The sequence below is a fragment of the Sciurus carolinensis genome, chromosome 4 (genome assembly GCF_902686445.1).
Source record: "Sciurus carolinensis chromosome 4, mSciCar1.2, whole genome shotgun sequence".
Lineage (NCBI taxonomy): Eukaryota > Metazoa > Chordata > Mammalia > Rodentia > Sciuridae > Sciurus > Sciurus carolinensis.
This window is the reverse complement of record NC_062216.1, coordinates 83,994,198-84,019,309: the sequence shown is the minus strand read 5'-3', so window position 1 is coordinate 84,019,309 and position 25,112 is coordinate 83,994,198. Positions and strand designations below refer to the sequence as shown.

The 25,112-nt window shown below is 32.6% G+C and overlaps 1 protein-coding gene and 1 non-coding gene across 2 annotated transcripts in view; both read left to right on the top strand.

Moving 5' to 3' along the window:
* Lmo3 (LIM domain only 3) overlaps positions 1 to 25,112 on the top strand; it is a 211,133-nt gene that overhangs the window by 67,138 nt on the left and 118,883 nt on the right. The gene's annotated exons all lie outside the window — the stretch shown is intronic.
* LOC124984058 (U6 spliceosomal RNA) lies at positions 22,521 to 22,626 on the top strand. The gene has a single exon (XR_007108532.1). It is a non-coding gene; the product is annotated as a U6 spliceosomal RNA (small nuclear RNA).

Sequence of the window (25,112 nt, the reverse complement as noted above, 5' to 3'; positions counted from 1 at the left end):
TTCCAATAAATTTTCCATCTACATCATTCAAAAATATTCTCACAGAACCTTATCATTTGACTGGAACTCTTTGGTCTATAACATCTAAGTTATTTCCTGCTCTCATAAAGTTAATATTCAAGAAAAATTATTTATAAAAATTTATTATTTTCACCTATATATTTATCATTCAAACATATTTATTGATTTTTTTAAGTGTTTTAATTTTTCTCAGTTTTGTAGGTAGGGGAAAATGAAATTAACACACAGGTTATGATGGAAGGTTGATTGCTTGCCTGTTAAGATATTCTAATTAAATCTTTTGCAATTTAATCCACCAAAACTCAAATTTTCCGATTTCAATTTGAATTAATGATTTACTAAAACTGACGAAAATTTCGGTAGAAGAAAATGTTTTATTTCAAGGACCTGAGGTTGATTAGGTAATAGCGTTGTTGCAGAAAATACCAAGGATATTTATAGGCAGCCAGATGAGCATAACATTTCATGAATAATTTTGATCTAGATTATTTCTATTAAATTTCATAAGTTACCTTAAACTTCAAAAGTTTAAGATCTTGACTTTTTTAAGTTGGTGAGGGTAGAGACCAATCTATAATTGAAAAGTAAAATATCACATTTCCCAGTGCTCTTATTTATTTTTATTCACAGTATTTATCTTATCTTTTCCCCAATGACATCAAAGCAGGGCATTTCATGTCTGTATTTACTAAAATAGTGCATGTATTTCCACAGTAGTTGTTAGGAATGTAAACATGGTATAAAATTCTACCTTATGATAAGCCATTGAGATACAGTAGCACTGTAGTCCCAGGTACCTCCACAAGAAATTTTTCAGAGAAATGCATTAATACTTTGTAAGTTTATGGAGAAACTATAGTAGGCCCACCATATTTAATGTTAGTAAATACTTAAAGGTATTAAAAAAAATGGATGGCACAGGACTGCCATCCCTGCTTAATTATTGTTGATCATCTCATTTATGCTTTGTTATTGTCACCAAAATTATATGTGCTAGAATAAAAATATTTCATGGGTTCTCTATTTAAAATGATTTAGTATAAAATGCAGAAACTCACTCCATCTCGAGTCAAAGCCCTCTATTACACAACCGCTCAACCTTTTTTTAAATACCTGTTGTGCTCTAGACTTTGTGTTGGAAACACTAAGTAGGAGAGGAGCAAATAGGGGAGGACATGGATAAAATATAAACTTTAACCCTCAAAATCATCTTCAACTGTATCTTTCTACCCTTCTAGCTTTCTCTCTCCTACAGATCATGGGTTCAAGAACCAGTTTACCAGACTCATTTCTCCATTTATTATCCATGTGACTTTGGCAAGATATTTGACATCTCTGAACCTCACTCATAAAATTACAATGACAAATATTGTTTTCCTTATACACACATGAGAATAAATGATATAATGCAAGAACTCCAAACTTCTTGGCACACCTAAGCACTCAATAAATGTTTGTTTTATCATCATTATTGTTGGCTGTAGAATTATATCACTGTTACTAGCTTAAATGTCATCAAGAGAGACACTTTGTTTCTGTTTGCCATTTCATGACATCTTTCATTCTGCCATCATTTTATTTGTATCTACTATGTTCTGGCTTTTGAGCTAAACTTTGGAGTCATAAAGATCAATTAGACCAACTGATCTTCTGCCCTGTATAACCTGAAATCCTTTAAACATTTCACCTATTTTCTCATGAATAGTCACCATTTCATCATTTCTTTATTTTTTCTGTCATTCTCTCTTCAAGATCAGTAATAGATTAGTTTTGCTAACACTTCATATCCCTTGTGCAGACAAGCACTGTGGATGGTGCTGCTACAGAATTATGGTTTCAAGCTCCTCTAAGTTATCAGCATCTATTTCAAAGACTTCTTACTTAACTCAAGATGCCTACTACACTTCTCTATGCTTACTCTCAGCAAATGATCTTGCATATTTTATGGAAAATTTAATGGCCAACATAACTTAGAAACTCTATCTAGTCTCTCCAGAGAACTTATCACCTATGTCTACACACATCTTCATTTCTTTCCCCACTATCTAAGATAAGGAGGATGACTCCATAAACATCAATGCTGTCACCTGAGTTTTGGAGGCAACCTTTCCCGTCTCCTCTAAGACCTTGTGGAACTCATGGACTTTGCTTCATACAGTGTCAGCTTTCATCTCTTTTCCTTCTCATATCTCTAAAGAGTCTCATATCATTCCCAAACACTATTCTAATATACTTTTTTTCATTTACATCCAAAATACCCAGTAATGTTTTAAATATACTTTATCTTTCATATTCACACAACCCACTGAAGTTTGACTTCATATTTTACCAATTTCTGGGAAACCATTCTTCTAATTACTGAATGCAACAGCTTGTCAGTTCTTAGTATTGGATATTGTCGGTTGTTCTTTCTTCTCATAGCCTTCCATTTATAAAACTTGCTCATTGCTGATTTTCATCCCATCTCTTCCATAGTTATATTTCACTTGCTTCTCTGTTCCTTAAATTCATGCTCTTTTGGTTCCTCTGTCATCTTCGTTTTGCATTCTGAACACCAGTCCAAGACACTGTTGGGACCATGCATCCAAATTCACTGCTCCATTATCCTTCTGCATCCAGGTAGTCATATCAAGATACCATCGAGCACCCACTGACATTGTGATGCCACATCCAGGGAGAGACTAGTCAGTTTACAGTACAAAAACACTTTTATCACACACTGGATAACTCAGAGCATGAAACATGAAATGTATAACTGATCCCACTCTCCTTAAACAGACTCTCATTATAGGTTTCTGTTAAATACTTGAAGAGAAACTAACAAAGAGAATAGAAGGAAAAAAACACCCACCTTTCCTTTAAGTAAATATGCAATATAAGAGTTGATCACAGAGAAACATTCAGAGTTTAGTGATTTCAAGACACCAAATAAATGGCTAATTTTTCCTAGCAAATGGAATTGAATTATTAAATTATCACACTGGTGTTAGGCATTTGTAATGGAAGGGAAAGGAAACTGTCTATTTATTTTTCCCCTCAAGGCCATATTATATTTGAATGTTTCCTGCTTAATAGCTGCACCTGCTGGTAAGGACAAAGGATGCACTGTAACTTGATTTTGTAAATAACTTGCTGCAATAGGCTGAGACTTTGTGCTGTAGCTAATGGGCAGGTTGCCTCCTTCTCCTTTGATTGCTTTCCTTTTTATATCATTTAAAAGGAAAAGGCTTGCACTGTTGTGTGTACTAGCTTAAATCTGTTTTTGTTCCTGCTGGAAATTATTTCTGTTGTCATCTCAACCATTGTCAGCCAACTGTCAGCAAGGTTTGTTTTTGGAATTTAGGGTGAGTTTGCTAAGTGAAGCTGTCAACCTGCTCAAATACACAGTCAACTCTATTATTTGCAGTGTTAAAGAAATGTAGTCATTCCTTTAGCAAAGTTTGTCGAAGAATAAAAAGAGCACACTTTAGAAATTTAGAAAAGAATAATTTCTGATCAGCCTAATTTTAGATAACTTTTAAATACTAATCCTTTCAGGAATAAAATTGAAAGCAGTTCTATGATGTTTGACATGAGGAGTCCAGGATAGAAAAACTACAAAAAATACTTGGAGAAAATATGAAGAACATGTAAAATTTATTCTTTCTAAAAAAATTACCAATAGAGTAGGGACAGAGAGCCTTGGGAGTATGTTTTACATTCTTATGTTACCTTAATTGCTCAATTTGGAGACCTGAAAAATCATGCGGTTAATCAGGTATATGGAAAAATGTTCCTTACCACTTTTTAAGTGATAAAATATCATTTAATTTTACATTAGTATTCTCAAGTGAATGCCACATTCTTTGATTTCTTGTGTTTGTATTTTAAACTTTTTATAAGAATTGTTCTATGTGATTTTATTTTTATTTCAAAAATGGTAATGCTGTTCAAAACAAAGAAAGAATGAACTGGAAAATGAACTTAACATTGTGAAAACAAAATTAATATCTTTTCCTAGCTTGTTAATAGATTTTTTAAGGTGGAATGAGGGATTGATAGGATTCATGTATAGAAACTTGAGTAGAGAACACATGCCCTGTCACCATCATGTGGATAAAACACAGGTCCCATGGTCCTGCTGGCAGAAAAGTATGACCAGTCACTCAGCTGCCCCTCAGTGAGGCCTCAGTACAAATGCCACACACCACCACACCTGCTCATGAGTGTGTTATACTCAGAGAGGAACACATCTTAGGACCCATTGCTGTAAGACACTTTTTTTTCCTTTTGCCTGCTTCCTAATAATTAATTATTATAGTTTCATCTCCAAAACACTCCTGTGATTTTCATGGGCGTAAACACACATATTTTTATGGGCCACTTCTTCCATAAAACAAAATATTAACCTATACTTCACTATTGCATTTGTATAAAGCAAAAATATTAATATTATACAGCAAAACATTTTGACATATTAATTATTTTTTTTCCTTTTATTGAAAAATTAACACATATTCATAGGCCACTAAAAATATGAGACAGACATTGCCTGCTGTGCCTAATGGATAAGTTGCCCCTGGACACCTATGAATTTGGCTGTCTATAGACTGCCAAATCTATAGCTCTTAATGTGATCTCTTACTCAACCCCCTGAAATAAGAATTACCATCAGAAAATTTCTACTTACTCATATTACCATTACCTTAGGTTATCAAACCAAAACTATTTGTGCTTCCAACCTGCATATTTCTATCATTGGTCTCATTTCCTTATTCTTCCTAAAGTGGGAGCTCAGGGGTAATCCTGATTCTCTGTGTTGCCTCATATTTTTACATCAAGAGTTCAAATTGAACTATTTTTCCTTCCCTCTGCACACAATTTTCCTTTCCATAAGATGCAATATTTTTCATATGAACTGGACCCAAGATTTCTAAAGAATTTGCTGATCTCTTTCCCATTATAGTTATTCTTACAAACTGATGCCAGGTTAATTTTCCAAAGTTTTTATCATGGAATCATTTTTCATTATAAGAAGGTTTAGTGTAAATAGTATAAAAACTATATATTTCTAATTTATGCCTTATAAACTCAAAGTCATAAATGTATTTCCCTTAGACATCCAAATGAACTCCCCACTGGACTGTGGTACACTCTGGTATACCCCCAAAAGTCACACTTGTCCCTACCAGAATTCTTGTCTTGGGCTGTTCCCAACCCACTTTCAACATGAAAAACCTCTCTGTAATTCCAGATCCAGAGTTAGTTCTGTGCCCTTCAGAAGGTCTTCTCTGATTGTTTCTTGGAACGTGATTCCATCTCTTTTTAAACCTTAGTATTTCCAATGTATACTATTACCTTTCATATTATCTATTCAATTTTTATATGGTCATCTCCCAAGTGCTATGTTCAACTTCTTTGTTTCTATTATATTTTTTGTCTCTATAGTACCTAGAATGATACTAGTTATAATGACAGGAAGTTAACATTTATCAGTATATTGATTAATACAAATTATTCATTCTTAAAATATCAATTGTCCAAAATTTTTTTAGCTTACACATTTTTTGCAAAATACTTACCAAAGTATAATTTACATATACATACTATATATATTTTAGGTATGCCTTGATGTTTTGATATACATAATATTGTGAAATAATAACATCAATAAAAATGGTAAACACATTCATCCCTACACTTACATTATCATTTTCTCAGGTTTGCAATGCTGTATTGTTAACTACTGTAATTATGCTATTCATCAGATCTCCAGAATTTGTCTTATAAAATTTAAACTTTATACCCCTAGACTAACATCTCCCGATTTCCCCAATCCCCAGATCCAGCCAATCACTATTCTATACCCTGTCTCTATAAATTTAACTATTTTAAATTGAACATATTAGTGAGATCATACAGTATTTGTGTTTTCTTTCATTTTATCTAGCATGACTTATGCTATACCTACCTGGTTTCTCTAGGTTAATCTATTTTGTTACAAATGGCAAGATTTTCTGTTTAACAGGTAATATCCCACATGTGCACACGTTTTTGTGTTTGTATGTATCACACTTTATTTATCCATACATCTATTGGAAGTATGTGTGTTGTATACATATCTTAGCTTCTGCAATGAACAACCCGAAAGCAGATATCTCTTAGACATACTGATTTCATTTCCTTTGAATGCCTATACCAGAACTGAGAAGACTGGATCACACAGTAGTTCTCTTTTTAATTTTTTTGAGGAAACTCCAGACTGTTTTCAATAATGATTAAATCAGCTTCAGGTCCCATTAGCAATGTACAGGGATTCCCTTTTCTCCACATTTTTATCAATGATTGTTATCATTTGTCTTTTTGATAATAACCATCCTATTAGGAGTGAGGTGATAGTTCATTGTGGTTTGATTTGTATATCCCCGGAATTTGTGACACTGAGCATCTTTTCCTGTGCTTATTGACTATTTGTGTGCCTTCTTTAGAGAAATGTCTATTTAAGTCTTGGCCCACTTGTAAATCAGGTTATTAATATCATTATTGTTATTTTATTGTTAGTATACATATTTTACTATAGGCAATTTTATGTATTTTGGATATTCACCCTTTTTCATATATATAGTCTGCAAGTATTTTCTCTCATTCAATAGATTGAGTTTTCATTACTTCTCTGCTGTATAAAAGTTTTTTAGTTTAATACAATTCCACTTGTTTATTTTTGCTTAAGCCTATGCTTAAGGTATCAGATAAAAAACCAAAATCTTTGCCCAGACCAATTTCAAGAAGCTTATCTCCTACACTTTCTCTTACTAATTGTATAAATTTAGGTCTTTTCAAGCAAGTCTTTATTCCTATTTGAGTTTTTTACATATATGTAATGTATTTTATATATATATAAAATTTTATATTATATATATATATAGAGAGAGAGAGACAATGGCCTAATTTCATTCTTCTATATATGCATATCCAGTTTTCCCAACACTATTTTCTCATAGTAGGTTCTTGGCACCCTTGTTTAAGACCATTTGACCATAGATGCTTTGATTTGTTTCTGGGCTTTCTATTCTGTTCTATTGGTCTGTATGTTTGTTTTTTATGCTAATGTCATACTGTTTGGTTACAACAGCTTTGTTATTTATTTTGAAATAAGAAAGTATAATATACCCAACTTTGTTCTTTTTATCTAAGGTTGCTTTGACTACTTGGGGACTTTTGTAATTCTACATGAATGCCAAGATTGCTTTTTTCTCTTTTTGTAAAGAATACTATTTGGACTTTAATAGGCATTACATTGAATTTGTAAATCATTGTAGTTAGTATAGGCATTTTCACAATATTAATTCTTATAATCCAGAAAATAGGGATATCTTTCCACTTTTTGGTATCTTTAAATTTCTTCATGACTAATTTATTAACTTTAGAATAAAGTACTTTTACTTTTTGTTTATTTTATTCCTAAATATTTTATTGTTTTTGATGCTACTGTTAATGATATTATTTTCTTAATTTCACTTTTGGGTAGTTTGTAGTTTATACATGGAAATGCCACTGATTTTCATATGTTTATTTTGTATCCCATGGCTTTACTGAATTTCTTATTGATTCCAATAATTTATTTTGTTGAGTCTTTAAGATTTTCTCTATATATCATTATGTACATTTGTCATCTACAGGCAAAGAAATTTTCTTGCTTTCTAATTCATATATCTTTCATGTCTTTTTCTTGTCTAATTGTTTTCACTAGGACTTCCTCATGTTAAATAAAAGTGGCAAGAATAGATGAAAACGGAAGTTGTTATAGTCATTATGAAAAACAGCATGAAGTTTCTCAAAAAAATAAAAATAAAAATAGAACTGACATGTGATCCAGCAAACTCAGCATATTATGTTGAACAGAAGTGGCAAGAAAGAGATCTTTGCTTTGTACCAGTTTTTTGAAGAAAAATTTTTCCTCTTTTCCTATCGGCTATGATATGGACAGTGGTATTTTCATATATGGCCCTTAATGTTTGATGTAATTTCTCTCTGTACCTATTTTATAAGCTTTTATCATGAATAGATGATCAGTTTTGTTGAATGATGTTTCTGCATCTGTTGAGATGAACATGTGGTTTTAATCTCTCACTCTGTTTATATGGTATATCATATTTATTGATTTTCATGTGTTAAATCACCCTTGCATCCCAGGGATGTATTCCACCTGGATGTGGTGTATAAACATTTTAAGGTGCAATTTAATTCAGTTTACAAGTATTTAATTAAAATTTCTGTATCACATGTCCATCAGGGATATAAGACTATAATTCTTTTCTTGTTATGTCTTTGGTATTAGGGAAATGTTGGTCTCAAATGAGTTAGAAAGTGTAATGCCTTCTTCTAGTATTAGTAGAGTTTAAAAATAATTTATATGAACTCTTCTTTGAATGTTTGATGGAATTCAACCATAAAACGTGATTCTGGGCTTCTTTGTTTGATTACTAATTAATCTTCTTCTTTTTCATTGGTCTGTTCAGGCCTTCCATTTCTTCTTGATTCAGTCTCATCATGTTGTGGGTTTCTGGGTATTTATTTCTTCTTGGTCATCCAATTGTCCTGTAGCCTATGAAATTACTATGTCACATGAAGGTGAACAAGAAGTTTCCTTCTGTCACACTCAGAGTTTATGATCTAGTGCACAGAAACATGCAATGCTATATAAGACAAAGTTCTGAAAAGGAAATAGAAGAGAATGAGGTAACAAACAGTGAGCAGAAAGTATAGGAACTCAGATTTAAGGAGCCTCTAAGGTCCCTCTGTGTAGATGACAAATCAAATGAGATTGAAGTGATAAAAGGAAAGTGAGGAGAAACTTCCATGAATATCTGGAGGAAGGAGAGGATGGATTGAGGGAAGCAGAAGGGAAAGGACCTGAGGCAGTAATAAGCCTGATATGCTAGAAAATCAGAGAGGCAGGCTGGAGACTGGTGAGCACAAAGAGGGCTGGATCTAAGTATTTGAATGTGTCACTAAGATTTACCTCTTCCTCTCTATTTCTTACTGTGTGTGACTTCATGTGGACTTTTTCTCAGTCAGTCTTTCTCCCTGTCACTACAAGATGGCCTCCAACCATTCAAGTCTACATGGCTTTCACAGTTTCAAATGCTAGGGAGGGGGAATCTACATTTTTTCCAACTTCTTCTCAAAAGGTCTCTGTCAGATTTTGCTGGGATCTTGTGTCTACCCCTGGACCACAACTTTGTTCTATGAGCAGAATATTCTAATTGACCACCAACCTCCATATACTTCCTTCTATGTCAGGGAACTTGGGTTCTTGATTGACAGCCCTACCAGAACCACAAACTGCAAGGATAGTCTTACCAAAAAGAAAGAATGCAAGAGAAACCAAAGAATTAATGTTCCTGCATATTTCTTAAAAATAGTCAAATAATAACCAATGAACTCTGGGTTAAGGATTACAAATGCAAAATAGAATTTCCAACTTCATAAATTTTCCAGTTACATTCCTATATTTCATTCAGACTTTGGTAAATGTTTGTTCCTCATGTGTAAATTTGAAACTTGATTATTATATTAATGATTCTGTTTTCCTTTCAGAAGATGATACATTAAAAGTTAATGGTTTATATTCAGATTCCTGTTCTATAAGTAAACCACACTGGGAGAGTTGCTTATATTCTTAACTTGGAATATTAGGGTGCGTAGAAAGATGTATAAGCTGATTTGCTATTGGGGCAGCTTAGTACAGTGGGGTAAGAACTCAGGTTCTAGAAATAGAAAGAAAGCATTGCTCCATGTCTTGGTTCTGTCCTGCAAATCTATGTGACCTTCTCTCTGTGCTTTAGTCCTTTCCTAACTAAAATAGAAGTAATAATTATACTATTTCATAATGATTATTGTGAGGATTAAGTGAGCTACTCTGCATAAAGAACTTAGAAGAGTACCTAGTTCATAGTAAGGATGAAATAAATACTAATTAGCATTATAATTATTACTGAAATCACTGAAAAAAAAGGTAAAGCTTCATATAAAATACAAATCCCCAAAGAAATGACATAAAATATATCAGACCATTTTAAGATGATAAAAATTACAATATAATAATGCTTTTTTAATTTTTTTCATAAATCATTAAAGGCATAATTCACCCCAACTGCAATATTCAAAATCATTATTGTGGTGAAAATATAATATAAAATAATAGTTTGAAGAACAAGAGACAATTGCAAGTGAGGATAAAAACTAAAGTACGAATGATTTACTATTATGCACAGTAATTTAGAAAAAATGATTCTAAAGCTTCTAAACAAATCAAAATAAAACCAAAAGCACACAAAGATGAAATGTGAATGATACTGTCAGTTGATAATATAAAAGGAGAGAAGTTAGAAGTGTGTTATGAGGCAATGAAACATTTTATTAAAAAACTCTAAGTTGTCAATTTTATCATTACACCAGGTATTTTGGTCTCTTTTATGAGTTTGTTGGGATTTCTTTTAATCTAAAAACAGACAACAGCATTTTAAAACCATATATCACATGCCAATATCATATTCTTTGAGCACATTATATTAAAATATGAAACTACTATTAGCCTAATAAAAATGAATCCTCTAATTTCTAACCGAATTTCCTTCTTTCAAAAACAGCTAATATAAACACCTGTGGCATTTGACTTAGTATTATGTGAACATTATTTCCTATTGATTATTTAATTCACTCATGCATTTATTTCCATGTGACCCTAAAACTTATCAATTCATTTAGTACAAAATAAATCTTGAATGATCAAACAAATAAATTAGATAACAATATATAAAGCAGGATAAAATAGTTTTATAGTAAGATGACCAACTAATTCTTACTCTGCTCCTTGCAAAGAAGGCAGGCAGGGAGAGGAAGTGAGTGTAAAGGCTTTCCATGTGACTTCTTTTAGATGTATCCAGTGATATTTCATCTTGTCCTCCTTGTCAAGTTGGGTATCACTATACCCTCATTTTCAGATGAGAAAATTGAAATTCAGTCAAAAGTTATGCCAAGCCCAACAGTTGATAAATGGTTGAGCCACTGTTTACACCTACGTTTGGGCAAAATTAAATCCATTTCTTTAACACTGCATTGGACTGCTTCTTTGTAGTTAATGTAGTTAATATATTGATAACCACTGATTTCCCTCATACTTTCTTCTTCAACCTCCTTTACAATTCATAAAAGACTGAATACATGTGTAAAAATTTTTTATTCCAGGTATTTTTCCATATTTATTCTCATAGCCCAGAATATTGAAGAAATAAGTCTCCTGTTGGCAAAATTTGCCTTCAATACTTTCTTTTATTTCATTTCATTTCTTAATTACTTTTCTTCTGTGTCCTACTCCCCCTCCCTCAACTTTTATACTCTAAATAAATAAATAAATAAGAAGGAAAAGAAATCAGGTTTACAGTAATGTCTAGGATCCTTGACTTTTTACTAATATTGACAGGGCACAGAATTGAACTTTAAATTTGTGTTTCCAAATAAACATCTAGTTATAAGGACTACATTGAAAGGAAACTAATGAAATTCCAAGGTGCTCTGGGGTGGCTGTTTTATTCTGATCGGTGGTAGATTGCACTATTGACCAAATGTCAGACACGGAGCGATACAATGATTGAATAAAAGTGTATACATAATCGGAGCAGAGAACTTTGCCAGGACCAGCTTTGTCGCCTTTCTCATAATACTAAAGGAAAATCTTTCTCTTTCTCTCTCTCTCTCTCTTTCTCTCTTTTTTTCCTCTCTCTCTTCTCTGAGTGAAAATAAATTTTTACTTTCTGGGCCCCCTCCTCCTTTTATTGGTGCCCCCTGATAAAATAATGCAAGGTGCCTTAGCCAGAGACGCTGATGAAATATTTTCAGCCTAGATATTAATCTGTTATCAGTTCTGTAGGTGTGAAATGTGATGAAGATGACAGAGAATCATGCTCTGCAGGCCTCAAGTAATTTGCACCAAAGATATTTAGATCTATCTTTGGACACTGCAGATCAGTTATTATGGGAGGGGAAAAGCCCTTGGGGAGTCTACCTTGAAACATATTTCAAATGCCAGGGGAGTTGCATGAAAATTGGGTAATGAATGAAACTCTGATTGCAGAAAAATCACTTTGGAATGTGGCTGCTGCAGCACACTGCTGCTCTGTGTAAACCTTAAATGCTTAACAACATGGACTGAGTATTGTGGATTCTGTGATGCATTCTGCTACTCCTTTCTATCTTTACTCCTTACACCATTCAGTTGGGGATGAATAAATATTTGTCATATATCCCAATGGTTATATTTTTTCCCTTAATTGAAAAAGTGACCACGGTGTGTTCATAATATATGAGAGCCTGTAGGTGGCTTATGAAAAGTTTACCAAAGAAATTTCATCTTCTTTATCCCCATAACTCTGCATGAATCAAACATTGTTTCTTAAACCCCACTAGGTATTTCTGAATGCTATAAATTAAACTACGTTCTAGACAGGATTGGACTTTTCATTCTAAATCATCAAGCTGGGATCAAGAAATAGTGCAAACCCTTCCTTTTGGAAAGCTCCAAAATAGCCAGAAATGGTTTACTAATTACAATCAGGCAGAGATGTTTGTGCATTCATTTATAGTTCTACTTCAGGGATTTACCTTAAGAATAAAAACCTATGGTTGCTTATGCCAGCTAGGCACCTAATATGAATATAAGGATGGGATCAGATGTTGAAATAGAATTCTTCAGAAACATCACATTAATTTAAGTTTTGAATAGAAGTTTCTAATAAGTTCATCAAATTCTAATATTCAGATTTAAACTAAAAATTTGTTTAATAAGTGAAGATATACTCATAGGAATACCTAGGTTTGCAAGTGTGAGAACTAGACCTTCTTAGAAGCCTGCCACTGAATGACATTGATAATTACATTTCATTTAATTATGCAGTTCTTGCTCACAGCTCTTGCTATGGTCTGAATGCTTGTGTCCTCCTAAAATTTGTATGATGAAATTCTAACTTCCAGTATGATGGTATATAGAGGCAAAATTTTTGTGAGTTGATGATGACATGCAGACAGAGCCTTCATGAATGGAATCAGTGCTCTTGCAAAAGAGGCTCCAGGGAGCCGGTTTGCCCCCTCTTCCATGTGCCTGTGAAGTGAGAGATAGCACCTGTGAACCAAACACCGCAAATCCACCAGCCTCTTGATGTTGGACCTCTCAGACCCCAAAACTGTGAGAAATAAAAGTCTACAGTTTATAAGCTCTTCACTATATGGTATTTTGTTATAGCAATTCAAACAGACTAAGACAATCAGTGAAATGAGTTTTTAATATTTAATTACATGTCTTCATGATTTTTGGTATGCAACCTCTACAGGGAACAGAAAATAATGTTCTCACCAAGACCTGACACATACTAAGTAACTAACAGGTGTTTTTAGAATGAGGACAAAAATGAGGTTTAGAAGGAATATATGAGTTCCATAAGGCAAATGAGGTTATGTGTAAAAAAAAAAAATCACTTGCCTTTTTGCCTTTTTCACATATTAGAAATGGTAAGTATGGAAAAGGAAGAACATGAGAGACATACTATAAAACAAAACAATTTTCATCTGTTATGAAAACAGAGTAGAATACAGAGTAGGAATATTCTTTTCCTTCTATCTTCATGAGAATCCTGAACCTAAAAGTTCAAGAGACCTATAGCTGTAAATAAAACTCATTGCATGGTAAAGTAATATATAAAACTCAGATTACATAATTCACAAGATAAATAGCATATCATATCATATTTCATATTTTCTTTTAAACATAATATATGCTATGTAGGAGTACAATATTTTACATTCAAACTGAAGGATTTTTTTACTTTCTTTATCTCACTGTCTTCCACATCCAAAGAGTATTTATACTATTACATGCTTTTTGCCCCAAGGAAGGGAAGATACAGAAAAATGAAGACCACAGATTTAAAGGCAATTAATTATTAGTTTTACATTTCAAATCCAGAAACCTTGCACAGATGGAAGTTTTAGAAGCATGTGTAAGTAAGGAAAATAAGACCTCCCTAGACCTCAGCACTATTCGAGACTGGGAAAGTATGCCACAAATTGGGGGAGAGAAGAAGAAAGGAGCAGAAAAGAGAACACAAATGCTGCTGAGCTCTTGAGAAATAGCCCTTTCTGTTACCCTGCCCATGGGAATCCCTGGGAATGAAAAGATAAAATAAAAATAAATTGGGGTACTGAGTTCCCCATTCCCAAGGAAGGGAAGTAGTTTAAGTAGGTCCCAGGTATCCCCACACCTAGGTTGGGGAGTGAGCAATGGAACAGTCTGCCTGATGCATCTAGGTAGAAAGACCTTGGATGGCCTCTTGGGTTTTCAGCAGCCTGGAGGAGTATTTAAGTAATTGAAGGTTTGCCATGAGACCTAGAATGGGTTGATATGGCCTGGAGAACCGTCAGTCTCAAGTATGCTGTGGACTGTATAAATAAAATAAAGGCATATGTGAACCACAGGGATTCATGAGGGAAGGCAAGACCAAAGTGACATTGTCAGCAGATGCTAGAGAATGTCAAGATGACACCTGGGTCAGGTGCATGTCCTTACCATGAAACCCTGGTATGGAAGCACAGAACTACATGTTACTAACTATAAGAAAAAATGTTAAAAAGGAAGAGGAAAGGAGTAGGATGAAATGTGGGGAAACCCTAAAATTTAAATTTACCTTTATACCTCCCAAAAGAACATTTTGTACAAATATCCTGAAGCAGAGCATACCTGTGTGTTAAAGAAACATGAAGGAGAACAGGTTGGCTGGTGAAAGTGAGAAGGGAGAAAGAAGCAAGACATGGGTTTGGAAAGAAAATGAGAATGACACTCTATAGGTCAAGCTATATTATAAGGATTTGGCTTTTATTCAAAATGATTTGGAGAGCGATTGGAGAACTGAAAGCAACTGAGTTCTCACATAGACTGCCCTTTCATATAATGCAATTATCCTGGCTAATTCTAAAGGATAGACTTAAGAAGGGTGGAAGTTGGGAGAAGAGTGATCTATCACAATACTTCAGATGGAAACTAACATTGGCTTTGATTGAGGGTGTAGAGATTAAAATGATTTGATTGCAGTCAGACTGGATCTTTTTTAAAGGCAAAGTCTCAGGATTTGCTTACAGAAGTGTAAAACTGAGTAGAAAGTTTTAGTATTAAATAAGTAGAAAAATGGAGTTTCCATACTCTGAAATAGTAAAGACTAGAGGAACAGGGGTAGGTAGTTTTGTACATGCTAAGTTTAAATAATGACTATGAAAATTTTAAATACAAATTTCAAATAAGTTGCATACTTATCTCTAGAGAATAGATATAAGGTTCAGGCCAGAAAGTCATTTTATCTATCATCTATCTATCTATCTATTTATCTATCTATTCCATGTAAGCTATGAGGCTGAAAAAAAACTGGGGAATTAATGCAGATAGAAAGAAGACCATATATTAGAACTGACTTTTAAGATTCTCCAAAACTGTGGAGTTAAAGCAATAAAGAAAAATCAGGAAAGGAGACTAAAACAACAATTCTGAGGTTGGAGCGAAAAACAAAACAAAATTCAAGTGGAAATCTCTGAGATTCAAATGTGTCAAATATTTCCAACAAATCAGATAAAGATTAAAATGTTACCATTGGATTTAGCAATATGACATTCATTGTTGACAATGAAAAGGACATTTTTCATGGAATAGTAGGTACTAAAAATTTTCAAAAAGAAAGAAAGAGATTCAGGAAAGATTTGTGTATTTCTGCTGAAATTCATTTAGAAAATTAAGAGATCCAGAGTACCCAAAGCAATTCTTAGAAGAGGGAAATTGGAGGCATCACAATATTGGACCTCAAAGTATACTACAGACCTATAGTAACAAAAACAGCAGGGTACTGGCCCCAAAACAAAAATGAAGACAAATGGAATAGAATCAAAGATATAGAGACAAACACACATAAATACAGTCATCTGATACTAAACAAAGGTGCCAAAAACATATGTTGGAGAAAAGATAGCCTTTTAACAAATGGCACTGGGAAAACTGGAAATCCATATGCAGAAGAATAAAATTTGACTCCTGTCTCTCACCCTGCACAAAAGTCAACTCAAAGTGAACCAAAGACCTAGGATTTAGACCAAAAATTCTGCAACAGTTAGAAGAAGAGGTAGACTCCAGCATGTTGGTGAAGGTACCGACTTCCTTAATGGGTGCATAGCCCTCATGAGTTATTTACCTTCTAAGTCTCACTTTTTAACACTAGCACATTGCCAGTCAGGTTCTAACATGAATTTGGGGAACACATAAGCATTCATACCATAGTAGTCAGTAAATTTAGCAGAGCAAGTGTAGTAATAGTATCTTCTTTACTCCTATTTTCTCAATGAAATTGGAAGCAAGATCAAAATGACCAAGAATAAAGATGAGGGGTTGGGGCACCACAAAAACAAAGCATGAAGATGGAGTTGTAGTTATATTTTTTTCATCTTTAAATTTTTTTCCTCTTTTATTTATTCTTTTTAGTTATATGCAATACCAGGATATACCCTAACATTTTCACAAAAGCATGGAACATAACCCATTCCAAATTCAGTCCCCAGCACTCCTCCCATCCCTTCCCACCCTACGTTCCACTGATCCCTCTTTGATCCCTCTTCAATCCATTTACAGTGATTTTCAGTGTACTTATTTTTTTTTTCATTAGTGTCCTGTGGATACACCCACCTGAACCCATCCTTTTATATGGAAGAAATGGAGTTTATAGGCAACTTTTAATAACAGTGCAACAAACAACAAACTAAATGTTTTCAATACCATAGCAGTGAAATGTTGGGAATAAATATTGCATTGAAGAGAGTCATAAACTAAAATTCTTCAAGAATTCTATCAGAGAATTCTTTATACCTGTAAATATCTCTACATATATCTATATATCTTTTTTATTTATTTGGGGTTTTTTTTATTTTTACAGACTGCATTTTGATTCATTGTACACAAATGGGGTACAACTTTTCATTTCTATGGTTGTGCATGATGCAGATTCATTCCATTTGTGTCATCATACATGTACCTAGGGTAATGATGTTTGACTCATTCCACCACATTTCTAAAAGAGATTTTACTTTTTAGAGCAGTTTTAAGATCACTGCAAAATTGAAAGGAAGGTAGAGATCCCACATGCACACATAATTTCCTGCACACATGCATGAATTCCTCCTACTGTCAACATCTCATACCAGAGGGTACATTTGTTATAATCCATTAACCTAATTGATGGTCATTATTGCCAAAAAGTCAATAGTTTTACTTTCTGTGGATTTTGGACAAATACAAAATAACATACTTCCACCATTGTAATATCATACAAAGTATTTCCCTACCTAAAAATCTGTGTTCTCTATTCATCTTTTACAACCCCAAACCTCTGGCAACAAATGACCTTTTGCATATCTCCATGTTTTTATATTTCCAGATTGTCATTAAGTGGAATCACACAGTGTGTAGTCTTTTCAGGTTGACTTCTTTGATTTAGTAATGTGCAAATGTGCATTTAAGTTTTCTCTGTGTCTTCTTGTGGTTCAAAAGTTCATTTCTCTTTAGAGCTGAGTAATATTCCATTGTCCAAATATAGCAGAGTTATTTACTCACTTACTAAAAGACATCTTGTTTGCTTCCAAACTTTGGCAAGTATGACTCAAACTGCTATAAATATCTATGTGCAGGTGTTTATGTGCACATAAGTTTTTAACTCCTCTATACAAATACCTAGGAACACTATTGGTGGATGTATGGTAAGAATATTTATAATTTTGTAAGAAATACCAAACTGTCCTCCAAATCAACTATCATTTTGCCTTACCACCAAGAACGATTATGAATTTTTGTTGCTTCACATCCTCACTAATTCTGGATCTTGATCATTGTAATGATGTACAGTCTACTTAATTATCTTTAATTTGCATATCCAAAGTGACATGTGATATGGAACATCTTTTCATATGTTTATTTTCCATTGTATATCTTATTTTGTGAGCTGTTTGTTAAGTTTTTTGGCCCATTTTTCAATCCCTTTAGTTATATTCTTGCTGAGTTTTAGGAGTTCTTTGTGTTTTCTGAGTGAATCCATGGTATAATATGACTTTTGCAAATATATTCTCCCAGTCTATTATTTGTCTTTTCATTCTCTTAACCATTTCTTTCATGGAGCAGAAATTTTAAATATTAATGGAAATTCAACTTATCAATAAAGTCCTTACCAAACTCAAGATTCCTATGTCATCTTATACAAGTTTTGTAGTTTTTATTTTTATACTTAGATCCATATCTACACTTTGTATAGGATGTTTCCCATGGTTAGATAAACTATTTTGTAATATGTCAAACAGGTATTCCTTAATCTAGTCCTTAGTGGTAATTCAAGTAAGTGTTAAGATATTATCAAAACTAATTTTGAGCTAACACTTTACATTCCAGGAATTTTCATTTATTCATTAATTTCACAAACATTAAATAATTCATACTAAAGTATTTTACTATGTCCAAAGAAAGCATAAAGACAGAAAAAGAGAAGACTGGAAAATAGTTCCCTGGAGATTCACCTAAGGAGAAAAAAATTAAAACTCCCAAGGTAGATATCTTTCTAAGAAAAAAGGAAGAAGAAGAAAGAAAGAAAGAAAGAGAGAGAGAGAGAAAGAAAATAAAGAAAACCAAGCAGAATCTAATGTTTATGTTGACATGAGATTATAGGGCTTAGTATTTATTCTTATTTTTAGACACATGTTCATTCACTTTTAATTGGTTACTAATTTTAAAGTAGGAAGCCTCATCATTACTAGTTCACAGATAGAAAGAAGGGGACCAGCTGATGAAAGTCAAACATTGGGCAGTGAAAACATTCTGTTGGAATCAGAACACAAGAAACAGGTCCCAGATTCATCTCTTAAATTGTTATATCTCTTTGGTCATTTACTTCATCTCTTAAGAGCCTCATCTGATAAAAAGATGTACCAATACCTAATTTTGTAGTTTTTATGAGACATCAAATAAGATACCAGATATAAAACTACCAAAAAACTTAATGTATTATTTCATTGTCAAGTTTGATTTTGCTTTGGTTCATTTCCTAGAACTGGATTATTTTCTTGTACTTTCCTTTGGTATGATCATGTTTTTATAGAACAAAACTACTATAAAACAATTATAGAATAAAATACTTATGCAAAAGAGATTTTGTATTTTTAAAACAGTTTATTGTTATGTATATTTGTTCTAGATAAATAACTTTATACTAATATTACTGAAATTTTTTTCTCTTTTCCTAAAACAAATAAACATAAAGTCTTAATGACTAGCTAAGACCTTGAAAATTATACTTTCAACTAAGTGGAAGTTCTCAAGTGGCAAGTGTTGATTTAGCTTATCAACCAGTCTGAACAATAGATCCAGTCATTAGGGTCTACCCATTTTAAAAGCAGTTTTTAAACTTTTAAATCCCTACTTAGATGATCTGTGAAAAATGCCTTCTACATTCTGAGGAAATAAAATGCAGAAATGTTCACATTCATGAGACAATAGCTTTGACTGAATGCTGTAAAATGAAATCTGCTCTTTCAGTTTTTCTTTCAAAAGAAAAATTGCATAAATAATACATTTGGGCCTTGCAATACCAAACAAGCACAATAGCTACTTTACAGCTTTCATCAAAATGAAGGCCATCTTTTTCATTTTATTATGGAACCATTAATACAATATCATCAACTCTGATTGGCTATAAGGTTCTAGACAGAAGGCATCCTGCCAGATGTCAATGGGGGTGCTAATAACCCTGGAGCACCAAATGGTGTCAGCCCAATGACTGCAGAGCTGATCACATCTGAAAAAAAAATAAATAAATTTAAAACTTTTCAAATTTGGGGGTATGCCTCTCTTTCAGAAAAATTCATGTAAGACCTACTTCCATTATGCACCCCCCATTCACCTGAGAATCTCCTAACCAATGAATGAATAATACAAGTTTTTACACATAGTTTATCTTCCCCATAGCTTACCTTCCCCATTCAGTTTGTGGAATACCTTTGGATAGACTCCTATTGCAATTAGCCTTTTCACCTCTCTGTATCAGAAACATTAAAAAACATAAAGGTGATCACTGATTAAGTCTATTTTTCTACCTACTTTCAGTTCAGACAAGAAAGATTTGTTTGGGGGAGGAATGCAAATAATGCAAAAATTAGACTTTCTAATTATTCTTGGATTTAAATTATCCTCACTATTGTGGTCTCTGTCCCATGACAACAGATAATTGAGAGTTGACTGTAATTGACATATTAAGGTGTACTTTTATTTAAGGCAAATAGAGGGACACAGTTAAACATTGGGTTTACCCTCTAGGTAATAAGACCACATGGCAGATAGCCACAAAGTAAAGGTTTAAAGGGATTTACTTACTTGGGATAAATACAGTGCTGCAGAAAGAATTTAAAGAAAATCCAAAGCAACCCATGGATAACAGCCTATGTTATGTGGATTTAACACAACATGATTTAATTTCCTATAAAAAAGAATTAAACAAAGTAGTGTAACCTGTGATTTCTTGGCATTCATGCTGATGTTTCTCTTTTATGAAAGTGTTTTTTTAAAGACTCTCTATGTAATTAAATCTAAACTTCATTCTATCTTTGGAAATTCAAAATACTAGAGGGTGTGTATGATATATTCCACATCAGTGAGAAATGAGTTAAAAATTGTCTGTCTACAAATATTATGTACTCTGAGGCTTCATTACATTACAATATGTATAGATATTGTGGGGAAGGGAGTCTAGCTTTGTACTGAGACTTATTTGCTGGGTGATCCTGTGCCTTTGACTTAACTTCTCAGTGCCTCAGTTTACTGTCCTATAAACAGGAATGTACTAATATGTGTTAAGTACTTAGAGGAAAGCATAACATAAAATAAGTATCCAAAAATGCTAATTATTTTTGCAACCTAACAGCATTAATAATCTGCTAATTAATAAGTTAATTAACTTCTCAATTTGGTCTCACTTTTATTGAAAAGCACAACTGAATTAAGAAGTTGAAAGCAGTTGCCATTTTGTAGTTGTCAGCATTATATTCTGGTAAGATTCAAGAAAATCCTATTTAGTTACAAATTACTGCTACTGAAATTGAGTTAGATTTAAGGAATTTAAAATATAGTCAGCATCTAATATTTGTGTTTGCTTTTTTAACAGGCAAATTAAAACATTGGCAAGTGCCTTTTAATTTAATTTTTAATTCTTATCCCTTTGGAGACTACACATAAAATATTCATTTATCTTCAATTTCAGTTTGGTAATATATGCTTGGCAATTAAGAACTTGATGTACTAAGAGATAAATGTATTTAGGTTAAATGTTAGTGCTTCATATAAAGCCTGCTTTGCAGAAATTGTGTTATACATTTTATTCTTTGGAAGGAGATGAAGCAAACTCCTAATTTTTAAAGCTTTAGAAATGCCAATGTGTCCCCTACCCTCTTCAGTAAAATTGCTGGCATTAAGAACTCCACCTTAATTTTATTGTTCAAACACAAAATGCTAAGCACTTAAAAGGCTCAGAGCTTACTCTTTATTCATTGCATTGATATCACTGATTTGGTCTGGATAATTGTAAGGTTTCCTAAGATAGGCCTTTACTGTTGTGGGACACTTGTAATTAGGAACCAATGATGGATTTAGCATTTTCAAATGTTTACGGTGACCAGTTTTCTCACTTTCTGTTTATCTCATTTACCTAGCCCTTCCAGAAAGAAAAAAAAGATGAGCCTCCTTATATAAAGACAAATTGACATAATATACAAATAAAAAAGATGTCTATTTGAAAAAACAGAACAGAATAAAACTAACATCAGTAATGATAATGTTCTTCAGATTTACAAAATCGATTTTACCTATGATTGAAATGTCAGCTTTCTTATTTTCCTTTCATTACAATTTTATTCACTATAATTGGTAAATTATTATAAATAATTAAATTACAATCTATTTAAATTACTGAAATACTAACATGGGGAATTATTAATATATCAGAACAAAAACCAAACCACATGCCTTTGTTCAAGGCATTTGTCCTTTGTAAGAACCAGATGACTCATATGTTAAAAGACTCTTTGAAATAATTTCAGTAGTTCAAGAATCCCAATGAAGACGACATTTCTTGGGCATAATTCTGTACAGGTTATGAACAGTTTCATTACCTTTGACTGGAGTTCTGTCAACTCGTTGAAATCATACTGGTTCTCTTACATGCACCAGAAGCAGTGATTAAAAGCTTTATATCATTGATTTTAAATGACAAAAAAATATTTATTATTTAATAGTGCCACTTATTTTATAGGAAAACCCATAGGATAGGAATTGGATTGAGAAAACAACAGGGGAAGCCAGAGACAACTAAAGGAGTACGTATTTTTGTGGTAATAAGTTTGAGAAGGTGCTTGCCTTGGCAGCACAGATACCAAAACTGGGACTATACAGAGAAGATTAGCACAGCTCCTGCACAAGATGACACACAAATTCATGAAGTGCTCCATATTTAAAAAGAAAACAGTTTGAGAAGCCTGGAATGGGATTCCAAGGCTAATTCCAAATTCATAATTCACTGTAACTTATTGTTCAAGTTTTTCAATCTTGTTTATCATCTTAATGTAATCAATAGTACTTCTTTCCAGAATGATTTCATCTCCATTTGGACATATAAACAGAATTCATCCTCCCTCCCCAATATAAGCATTGTTTTATATATGGCTAGAACATACCGGTGTTATTGTAAATTAATGACATAAATGTTCATGTTTAGTTCATGAAATTGAAGATTATGCATATTTGAATATAAATTATATTTGTTGGAGGTTTGGCTGTTGGAGGTTTAGCTAACTTCATCTATTTAAGTACTCTGTACTGTTTTAATGAGCAATTTTTATTTCATCCTTATATAAAGCTTTCTTACTTGCAACTTATACTGTACTACACACTCAGATTTTTAATTTGTTTCATTAATATCCATGCATATGCAGTATGTCTTTTAAAAATATCTTTACATAATTAAGTATCCTATGGAAATAGGTTTTGTTACAAAATGTTCATAAGGTTATTTGAAAAAACAGAAAATAAGACTAAATGGCCAATGATGGTTAAAAAAAACAAGTGTGCAGAATGTTTTCTGTCTAGTTGAAACAGTGTTTATTGTTTTAAAAAGTGAAAATGTTCTCATCATAATGTCAAGGGAAAAAGAAAATACCAGTATATCAGATTGTATATATAATAGGAACACAACTATGCAAAATAAAATCAAAGGGAAGTCATTAATCAGAAGAAAATCTGGAAATAAAGACACAGAAGTCTTAACCGTGGCTGTCTCTGGATGTAGGACCATGAAGAAATTTCTTTATGTCTCCTCCTACTGTCCATGTTTACTGTCAATGTATATGACTTTCATAATTGAAATTATACATAAATATTTATAAATAATCCATTTATTTTAAGAGGTGACTAAAATAGAATAATATTTAGTAGTTATATATTACTTATCATGTATGCAGCATTGTTTTATATGTTTAATTAAGACAAGCCAATGCGTTCAATTATTTATTACATAATTGTATAGCTGAAAAAGTTTAGAAACAAAAAGACTAAGTAGTATGCCCCACTTACACAGTTGGTAGATTGTAAAGCTGGAATGCAAAACTAGGATACTACTACTATGCCATACTACTACTATCAAGTTGCATGCTGAAAATTTTTACATATTTATGCATATACATTTGAATATATTTAAAATATTGATTCATGACAAAAGCATAAATGCTATTAGAGATAACCATGTATCCATTGAGTGCATATATTTTTAAAGGGAATATACTTATTTAAATTAGTATTTGCCACTTTAAGATAATTAGGAACCAATGATGGATTTAGCATTTTCAAATGTTGATGGGAATATATCTGCTTCAGATGATAATACTATTCTGTTATTTTAATGAGAATACCTATTGCTTACTAAGGTCTTAAAATGGACAAGATGGGATAAATCAAACAATATGTGCAATATCTGTATGAAGAGAACTATAAAACTCTTGTGCAAGAAGTCGAGAACTAAACGGAGCGATGTTCCACATTCGTAGACAGAAAAACTCAATATTGTTAAGATGTCAGTTCTTTCCAACTTGATTTATAAATTTAACACAATCCCAATCAAAATTCCAGCAAGTTTTGTTATAGATATTGTAAACTGATTCTGTAGTTTATACGAAGGCAGAAGACCAGGAATAGCCAAGATAATACTGAAGAACAAAAGCAAAGTAGAGGAATGGACACTAGCTATTTCAAGACTTACTGTAAAGCTACAGTCCTCAAAACATATGATACTGATGAAAGAATAGAAAAATAGGCTAATAAAACAGAATAGAAAGCCCAGAGATAGATTCACAAAGGATCAAAGATAATACAATGGAGAAAATATAATCTTTTCACCAAATGGTACAAGAACAACTGGACACCCACAGGCAAAACAAAACAAAACAAAGCAAACTTTACATACTTTATAAAAACTAATTAAAAATGGACCAGAAACCTCAATATAAATCACCTTTGTTCTCTAGAATGCGTAGAAGAAAACATAGAAGAAAATCTAGATGAACTTGGTATAGCACTGACTTTTTAGATAAAACATCAAAGGTACAATTCATGAAAGAAAAATAGATTAGCAAAACATCAATAAAAATAAATTTTCTCTGGGAAGACACTGTCAATAGAAGGAAAATATAAACCATAATCTAGAAGAAAATATTTGTAAAGGCATAACTTGTAAAGGACTGTTACATAAAATACATAAAGATCTCTTAAAATTCAATAATAAAAAAATTAGCACAGTTTAAAAAATGGGTTAGGTCCAGTTTTTGTTCTTGGTTTTCACTTAAACTTGTGTATGCCAAAACTGCACATGGACATTCATAGCAGCTATAGACATCCTCCAGGGGCAAATGAACAAAGATAGTATGTCTCAACAATGGAATATATTCAGCAC